This window comes from Sus scrofa, chromosome 12 (genome assembly GCF_054392235.1).
Source record: "Sus scrofa isolate SSC_HxYL_T2T_F1_AM1 chromosome 12, Sscrofa_HxYL_maternal_Yorkshire_Landrace_v2.0, whole genome shotgun sequence".
Taxonomy (NCBI): Eukaryota; Metazoa; Chordata; class Mammalia; order Artiodactyla; family Suidae; genus Sus; species Sus scrofa.
In genome coordinates this window covers 42,357,581-42,367,257 of record NC_139394.1, presented here as the reverse complement: position 1 = coordinate 42,367,257, position 9,677 = coordinate 42,357,581, and the positions used below count along the sequence as shown (strand labels likewise).

The following is a 9,677-nucleotide window of genomic DNA, read 5'->3' as shown; positions in this document are numbered from 1 at the left end:
CGATGGTGGTCATTTTGGGTAGCATGAAGAAACTAGGTACAGCTTCTGGGGCAGAAATTAGTCCAAAAAAGAGGGGCCAGTAAGACACCAGAAGAAGTGGCCGCTGCCCAGAACCAAGCCCACATTGGACCTGCTATGCTCTGGCTCACCCAAGGACCCCACAGGTGACCATCATGGCAGCCCAGGACCCCGTTGTACCTCCTTACCTGAGCCTTGGTTCAGGTTGGGAGACAGAAGAGGGAAGAGTCTAGGTAAGGGAGTTTTGAAAGAAGTTCCCGTGGTGGTTCAGTGGTAATGAACCCAACTAGTATCCATGAAGATGCGGGTTTGATCCGACTAGGAACCATGAAGTTGCGGGTTTGGTCCCTGGCCTTGCACAGTGGGTTAAAGATCTGGCATTGCTGTGAGCTGTGGTGTAGGTCACAGCCACAGCCTGGATCCAGCATTGCAATGGCTGTGGTGCAGGCCAGCAGGTGCAGCTCTGATTGGACCCCCAGACTGGAACTTCCATATGCCCTGAAAAAAAAAAAAAAAGGCAAGAAAGTTTTGAGAGGTTGCAACAGAGGAGCTGGATCTGTTACCAGCCCTCATTTGACAGAAGTGAATGTCATGTCTTTGTTTCCTGAGATGCATGAAAGGACCAAGGTCCAGTGCCTACAACTGCCAGGCAACCCTAGCTTAAGTTTTCCCAGCGTGTGCAGTGCATTCTGTCTGGACATGGCTCACGGAGCCCCAAAGGGACAATGCACCTTGGCAGGGGGCTGAGTTCACACCATTAGGAAGAACTGGCAGCAGCCTTGGGATTGTTGAATAACCCAGAATAAGAATTCTTTCTGGAGTTCCCGTCGTGGCGCAGTGGTTAACGAATCCGACTAGGAACCATGAGGTTGCGGGTTTGGTCCCTGCCCTTGCTCAATGGGTTAACGATCCGGCGTTGCCCTGAGCTGTGGTGTAGGTTGCAGATGCGGCTCGGATCCCACGTTGCTGTGGCTCTGGCGTAGGCCGGTGGCTACAGCTCCGATTCGACCCCTAGCCTGGGAACCTCCATATGCCGCGGGAGCGGCCCAAGAAATAGCAACAACAACAACAAAAGACAAAAAAAAAAAAAAAAAAAAAAAGAATTCTTTCTTTCTTTTTTTTGTCTTTTTGCCATTTCTAGGGCCACTTCCCACAGCATATGGAGGTTCCCAGGCTAGGGGTCGAATCGGAGCTGTAGTCCCTGGCCTACGCCACAGCCACAGCAATGCCAGATCCGAGCCGCATCTGCAACCTACACCATAGCTCACGGCAATGCCAGATCCTTAACCCACTGAGCGAGGCCAGGGACCGAACCCGAAACCTCGTGGTTCCTAGTCGGACTCGTTAACCATTGCGCCACGATGGGAACTCCCAGAATAAGGATTCTTAAACCTGATTATTGTGCTGCATGGTGCATCAAGTTGCTGGACCCCCTCCTTATTCGGGGTGCCTGCTGGCTCACCCTGGATGAGTGCCCGAAGATGGGCAGTGCTGCGCAGCCCCCTGAAGGGACAAACCTGTGTGGGACAGGAGTGGACAGTCAACCATAAGATGAGATGATCCAACCCCAACTCCCAACACATGGTAGCCCCCATGACAATGGACTGACAACTAATGTTGCCCCAAGCATCACAGGGACCCCAAGAGGCAGATAAGGTGGCTATTAGTAGACTCCTTAGGCAGATGGGAAAACAGAGGGGCAGAAACAGTGGGAGACAGTCACCAGAGCTGCAGAGAAAACCCACCTTTCTGGTGTTTGGTGCCATGCAACATCCTCCTTTCTGTCCTCTGCTCTCCACGTGCCCCACCAAAGAGCTGATGCCAACGGAGGTCCCCTCAGCCAAACAGCTCCAGTTACCACGGAAAGTAACAAACCAACCATCCCAGGATCTCAACAACATAATCCTAGGAGGCCAGGAGGAGGGCTTCTGTGCAGCCAGCCCCACAGCCACGGCAAGAATGTGAACAGCATCCAAGGAAGGAAGGAGGATACTGGGTGGAGCCTGGGGAAGGGTAGGGATCCTGGAGGAAAACTGGCCCCTCCTGCACGTGCTGGGCCCTCAGGTGGTACCACAAGGGCTGCTGTAGCTCAACTGCTGCAATGAGAAGCTGGAGGCAATGAGGGCTGCTGCAGCTTCTCATTGCAGCAGTTGAGCTACAGCTGTGCCAGGCTCTCCTTGGGGAAGAATAGGAGTCTAAACACATCCAGCAGGCCTGGCAGAATGAGGGAAACTGAGGGGCCGTTGCTGGGCACCACCAAAAGACAATTTCCCCCAAAGCCTGGCATGGCAGGGATCCTGCCACATGGAATGATTGGGCATCAACATGAACAGGAAGAATTCCACAGTCCGATTACCCGGGGCGAGGCTGGGAACATCACACTGGGCCATGGACAGAGCAATAACAACCCCTCATACACACTCCTAAGGTGGTCCCTAACCCCTCTTCGGCCCCCACCCTCAAAGCTTCCTCCCCTCCAAGCAGAATTGGAGGCTAAGGTTGAGAAAAATGTTCCCAGAAAGTTAAAGAAAGGAGAGATACAGAATAGATTTTTTTAAAAAACAATAAGAAACTTAAATGATGAAACTTCACGTTAGTTAGGAGTTCTAGGAAGGGAAAATGGTAGAGAGGAAATTATTAGAACTATTTTTTGGGCGTTCCCGTCATGGCTCAGTGGTCAACAAAACCGACAAAGATCCATGAGGATGAGGGTTCCACCCCTGGCCTCACTCAGTGGGTTAAGGATCCGGCATTCCTGTGAGCTGTGGTGTAGGTGGCAGACGCAACTCGGATCTGGACTTGCTCTGGCTGTGGTGCAGGCCGGTGGCTACAGCTCCAATTGGAGCCCTAGCTTCGGAACCTCCATATGCCATGGGTCAGGCCCTAAAAAGACCAAAAAAAATTGTTAGACCTATTTTTTAAATCCCCATTTACCTGGAGCTCTGGGGTGCAGGTTTGATCCCCAGCCCAGCAGAGTGGATTAAAGACCCAGCAGCACTGCTGCAGCTATGGTGTCATAGGTCACAACTGCAGCTTGGATCTGATGATTGGCCTGGGAACTCCATATGCTGTGGGGTGACCAAAAAAGAAAAAAAAATGCCCATAATGAAAGATTATGAGTTGACAGGTTGAAGAGACTCATACCACACACCCACAAAGTAGATGGAAAAACACCACCCAAGGTACGGCACTGGGCTGTGCCCATGGCATGCAGAAGTTCCCAGGCACGGGATCAAACCTATGCCACAGCATTGACCCCAGACACTGCAATGCCAGATCCTTAACCTACAGTGTCACAAGAGAAATCCCATCCAGAACTTTTTTTTTTTTTTTTTGTCTTTCTGCCATTTCTTGGGCCGCTCCCAAGGCACATGGAGGTTCCCAGGCTAGAGGTCCAACTGGAGCTGTAGTCCCCAGCCTACGCCAGAGCCACAGCAATGCAGGATCCGAGCCGCTTCTGTGACCTACACCACAGCTCACGGCAATGCCAGATCATTAACCCACTGAGCAAGGGCAGGGACCGAACCTGCAACCTCATGGTTCCTAGTCGGATTCGTTAACCACTGCGCCACGACAGGAACTCCTCCAGAACTTTTTATTTGTAGACTTATTATTATTATTATTTTTGGTCTTTTTAGGGCCACACCTGAGACATAAAGAAATTCCCAGGCTAGGGGTCAAATGGGAGCTGCAGCTGCCGGCCTATGCCACAGTCACAGCATGCAGGATCTGAGCCACATCTGTGACCTTACACTGCAGCTCACAGAAATGCCAGATCCTTAACCTACAGAGTGGGGCCAGGGATCGCACTTGTGTCCTCATGGATACTAGTTGGGTTTGTTCCTTCTGAGCCACAATGGGAACTCCTATTTGCAGACTTTTTAATGGTGGCCATTCTGATTGGTGGCCATTGTGACGTGCATTTCTTTAATAATTAGCAATGAGGAACATCATTTCATGTAGCACTGGAAATTTTCACAATACTTATAGATAAAACTATCCTAAAACTTTCTGCAACAAAAGTAATGACACACTAAGGACTAGGAAATGTTATAGCACACTGGAAGAATACAGGAGAAAACATCAAACTTTGGAGGGAAAATTATCTCCAACGTAGAATTATCTACCCATTCGAACATCAGCCAAATGTGAAGGTGGAAAGAAAATATCATTAGATAGTCAAGATCTCAAAAATGTACCTTCCATGTACCTCTACCAGGAAACTGCCAGAGAAGGCACTCTGCATCGAACACAAGGAAACGAGCTAAGAAAGAAGAAGCCAGAAAACAGGGACCTGTTATAGGAGCGGGGCCTGGGGAGAGATCCCTAGATGAGGGGATAGTGCTGCTCTTGGGTGACAGTTCCCTGCTGGCAGCACTAGGCAGCTCCCCATCCAAACAGGAGCAGGAGTCTGAGAGCCTGGAAGAGAAGAGGGGCTGGAGGCACGGGCTGTGATTGGCGGCATGATCATTAGGTGTTTGCCGGCTCTGGTGGTCAAGCCAGGAATGAATTAATCATAAGGGTATAGAAACAAAACAGAGTCCAGGAGTTTCTGTCATGGCTAAGTGGTGAACGAACCTGACGAGCATCCAGGAGGACATGGGTTTGATCCCTGGTTACAGACCCACTGTTGCTGTGGACTGTGGTGTAGGTCGCAGACATGGCTCGGATCCAGTGTTGCTGTGGCTCTGGTGTAGGCCAGCAGCTACAGCTCCGATTTGATCCCCAGCCTGGGTGCAGCCCTATAAAGACAAAAAGGCCAAAAAAAAAAAAAAAAAAAAAGAGAGAGAGAGAGAATCCAGAATTAGACTACACCATAAGATCAGGTGATTTTCGATAAATATGCCAAGAATAATCTTTTTTTGGGGGGGAGGGGGTCACAGCAATGCAGGATCCCAGCTGTGTCTGCAGCCTACACCACAGCTCACAGCAACGCTGGATCCTTAACCCACCGAGCAAGGCCAGGGATCAAACCTATGTCCTCATGGGCACTAGTCGGGTTCATTAACCATTGAGCCATGGTGGAAACTCCAAGAACAATCTTTTCAACAAATTGCTATATGTACCAAAAAAAAAAAAAAAAATCAACCACAATCTTATACAGCATAGAAAATTAACTCACAATGGATCGTGCATTGAAAAAGATACATGTAAGGAGTTCCCTTCATGGCTCAGTGGTTAACAAACCTGACCAGGATCCATGAGGATGTGGGTTCCATACTTGGCCCCACTCTGGATTAAGGATCTGGCGTTGCCATGAGCTGTGGTGTAGGTCACAGTCATGGCTCAGATCCCGCATTGCTGTGGCTCTGGCATAAGCCAGTGGCTGAGGCGTAGGCTGGCAGCTGTAGCTCCAATTTGACCCCTTCCATTTGCCACATCTGTGGGCCTAACAAGCAAAAATAAAATTATATAAAGACATGTACATAAATGCTCCAAAAATTGCAGAACAATCTGAAAGTAGCTGCCTCTAGAAGGAGGAAACTGGTGTGGGACATATAGGACAAGGATGCTATTTTTTTTTTGGGCTATGCTTGTGGCATATGGAAGTTCCCTGGGCTAGGGATTGAATCCAAGCCAAAGTTGTAACCTGTGCCACAGCTGTGGCAACACTGGATCGTTCACCCACTGTGTCACAGCGGGAACTCCAAGGATAATTCTTTTCTGTTTGTTTTTTGAGGGCCGAACCCATAGCATATAGAGGTTCCCAGGCTAGGGGTCTAATCGGGGCTGTTGCTGCTGGCCTACGCCACAGCCACAGCAACACCGGATCCAAGCCGCATCTGCAACCTTCACCACAGCTCACGGCAAGGCCGGATCCTTAACCCACTGAGCGAGGCCAGGAAGTGAACCCACAACCTCATGGTTCCTAGTCAGATTCGTTTCGATGCACCACAACAGGAACTCCCAAGGATGATATTTTTATCATAAGCTTCACAGTACTCTTATTTTTCTTCAACCATCTGCCTATATAACTCAAGCACGAATAAGTTAAATTTAAAACAACACCAGAGGGCCGCTGAGATCTAGTTGTGTGGGCATCAGGCGCAGTCTGGGCCTGGTCTGGTGAGCGATCCTGGGAAGTGATCACAGGGGGCACTGTACTCTCAGGAGTCAGGTTTTGTCCAGGAGCTGAGGCCTGGGCCACTCCACTGCCCAGCTGGGCACAGATCTCAGTGATTCATTTTCTCCCTCTCTTTTGGGGGGGGCCATGCCCAAGGCTTGTGGAAGTTCCTGGGCCAGGGATTGAACCTGTGCCACAGCAGCAACCCAAGCCACTGTAGTTACAGCACCAGGTGCTTAACCCACTGTGCCACAAGGGAACTCTAATTCACTCTCCTCTATTTTTTTTTTTTCTTTTTCTTTTCAGGGTTGTAACCTTGGCATATGGAGATTCCTGGGCTAGGGATTGAATCAAAACTGCAGCTGCTGGCCTATGCCACAGCCACAGCCACACCAGATCTGAGTCCCGTCTTCAACCTACACCACAGCTCACTGCAACACTGGATCCTTAACCCACTGAGCAAGGCCAGGGATCAAACCTACATCTTCATGTGGGTCTTAGCCCCCTGAGCCACAATAGGAACACCCCCTTTTTTTCTCACTTTCCTCTTACTTGTGCTTGGAGTCCCTCCCCTCTGTCCCCACTGCCCTCAGTCACAGCAGTTCTCACCCTCCCGTCCTCATCCGTCTCCTTGACTGTCTCTTCCAGGGGACTGAGAGCCCCCCAAAAACTGGAAGATGTACCTTTTTTTTTTTTTTTGGTCTTTTTAGGGCCACACCCGCAGCATACAGAGGTTTCCAGGCTAGAGGTCGAATCCGAGCTGCAGCCTCCGGCCTACACCACAGCCACAGCAACACCAGATCCGAGCCTCATCTGTGACATATACCACACTCATAGCAATGTTGGATCCTTAACTCTCTGAGGCCAGGGATTGAACCTGCATCCTCATCAATGCGAGTCAGATTTGTTTCCATAGAGCCATGATGGGAACTCCTGGAGGACACACTGCTTGTGGTTCTCACCTACCCCCTGCCCCTGATCTTCAGGGTCTGGCCCAGGACTGGCACACTAGAGAAACTCAACCCTCTTGGGCATGGATGCTGACAGCCTGGGTTCACAGACAAAGGTCTTTTGAAAGTAAAATGCTAGGCCAGGTGGTTCTTCTAACCAGCTGACTTGTAAAATGTGTTCTGTACCAGCTGTGGTGCTGCCACCTGAGACCCCGTGGCCACCCCAGGAGCCTCTGTCCTCCCCCTGCCGGTCCTCAGCATTGCCCCTGCCCCTGTGCATACAGATGCCAATGAGGGGCAGGCAGGCTAATCCAGTAACCCCTTCACCCAAGTAACCCAGCTCACTTCCAGTGTGCTCTGAGTATGTGCCAGGCAGGGTACCAAGTAGTTTATGTGCCCTGGCTTTCTAACCTGCTCAGAGGTCATTTTCAGAGAGGACACTGAAGCTTGGGGTGCAGGGTAAGTGTTCTAGGCTCCTGCATTCTGCCTTGGGCCAAACCCAGGGGTTAATTCATAGCCTCAAGTTAGAAACTTGTCCCTCATGGGCAAGGACCCAGCGTCTCCAGAAAAAGGCCCTTGGCTTAGCCAGTAAGGCAGAGTCAGGCCTAGGTGGTCCCCAGTACACGAGCCCAATCATCCTGCTGTCCCTGGGGGCCCAGGTACATGGCAGGGGATTCCTGGACCCCTAAGACCCAGGAATGGGAATGGGGAGAAGTGAGAAGAAGGTGGCAATGGGGATGATATATACAGACCAGATTAATGTAAGATTAATTTTTTAAATTATAGTTGATTTGCAATGTTTTAGGTATACAGCAAAGTGATTCATATATATATATATATATATATATATATATATATATTTCAGACTATTTTCCATTATGGGTTATTAAAAAATATTGACTATAAATCCCTATGCTAGGTAATAGTTTTTGGGTTTTTTTTTTTTTTTTGTCTTTTCAGGGCCACACCTGTGGCATGTGGAGGTTTCCAGGCTAGGGGGCAAATTGGAACTGTAGCTGCCAGCCTATACCACAGCTACACCAGATCTGAACTGCATCTGTGAACTATACCACAGCTCACGGCAACAGTGGATCCTTAACCCACTGAGCGAGGCCAGGGATCGAACCTGCATCATCATGGCTACTCGTCAGATTCGTTTCCACTGATCCACGATGCGAACTGCTCCCCCCTTATTTTTTTCTTTTTAGGGCCACACCTGAGGCACATGGAAGTTCCCAGGCTAGTGGTAGAATCAGAGCCACAGCAATGCCTGATATGAGCCACATTCGTGAACTATGCTGCAGCTGTGGCGACGTGGGCTCTTTACCCCCTGTGCAAGGTGAGGGATTGAACCTGCATCCTCATGTTCTTAACCCAATGAGCCACAACGGGAACTCCTAGCATGTATCTATTAATCCCAAATTCCTAATGTATCCCTCCCCCACTCCAGATAATGTAAGATTTAAATTCAGTTCTGCCTGGACCCGTACTGCACATGGGGAAGGAACACAGGGAACTGAGGCCCCACAGTCCTGGTCCTGACGGCTCAGGGAAAGGCAAACACACATCCCGAAACAGAATCTTAGGGTCAGAGGTACTGTGCAAAAGAATATCAGGCATCGAACCCAGCCAGCAGGCAGGAGATTGGAGAAGGCTTCCTGGAGGAGGTGACAACTGACCTGAGTTTTACAAAATGAGTAGATTTTAACCAAAGAAGGAAGGAAGGGCAATCTAAGCTGAGGGAACAGAATGAGAGAAGGCACAGAGGTGTGGTGTGCGAGAGCATCTGGTGAGAGGCAGGAGTACTGAGAGGTGACTGGAGAGGAGGTCCCTGGGGACAAAGAGGTGAGCTTGTTTGTTGGGATCCCTGATTTTATAGTGGAGGGAATGGGCTGAGAGCCACGGGACCCTAGGTGATGCTGGACCTCAACCACATCTTTGAAATCCAGGAACAAAAGTCCAGACAGGAGTGGCCCTCCTCAGGAAGTCACTTTCTTCTTCTGCAGGAAGGGAGCAGGGCTGGAATTCAAATCCTAGCCTTAGGAGTTCCCATCGTGGCTCAGTGGAAACAAACCTGACCAGTATCCATGAGGACGCAGGTTCGATCCCTGGCCTCACTTAGTGAGTTAAGGATCCAGTGTTATCGTGAGCTGTGGTGTAGATCAAAGATATGGCTTGGATCCCGTGTTGCTGTGGCTGTGGTGAAGGCCAGCAGTTGCAGCTCTGAGTCAACCCCTAGTCTGGAAATCTCCATATGCCAAAGGTGCGGCCCTAAAAAGACCAAAAAACAAAACAAAACAAACCTCTAGCCTTCTGCCCCTCCCAGTGCTCCTTTCATGCCATCCCCCTGCCTTTTCTCACCAGGAACCCCGGCCTCTACTGGACCTGGTCCTCTGGATCCTGTGATGGGCAGCTGATACCAGGAAGGGTCCACAGGGGCTCCAGACACCCATCAGTGTCTGCTGAAATTAATCCCCAAACAAAATAAGGCCTTTTTTTTTTTTTTTTTTTTTTTTTTTGTCTTTTCAGAGCCACACTTGCAGCACATGGAGGTTCCCAGGCTAGGTCTAATCAGAGCTACAGCTGCCAGCCTACACCACAGCTCATGGCAACGCCAGATCCTTAACCCACTGAGCGAGTCCAGG

The 9,677-nt window shown here is 50.0% G+C and overlaps 1 long non-coding RNA gene across 1 annotated transcript in view; it reads right to left on the bottom strand.

The window, feature by feature from the left end:
- Positions 1-4,628: 4,628 nt before the first annotated feature.
- Positions 4,629-9,677, bottom strand: part of LOC110256037 (uncharacterized) — a 46,852-nt gene continuing 41,803 nt past the window's right edge. Inside the window, exon 3 of the long non-coding RNA XR_014821359.1 lies at positions 4,629-4,760. This is a non-coding gene — a long non-coding RNA (uncharacterized LOC110256037). The remainder of the gene's footprint in view (positions 4,761-9,677) is intronic.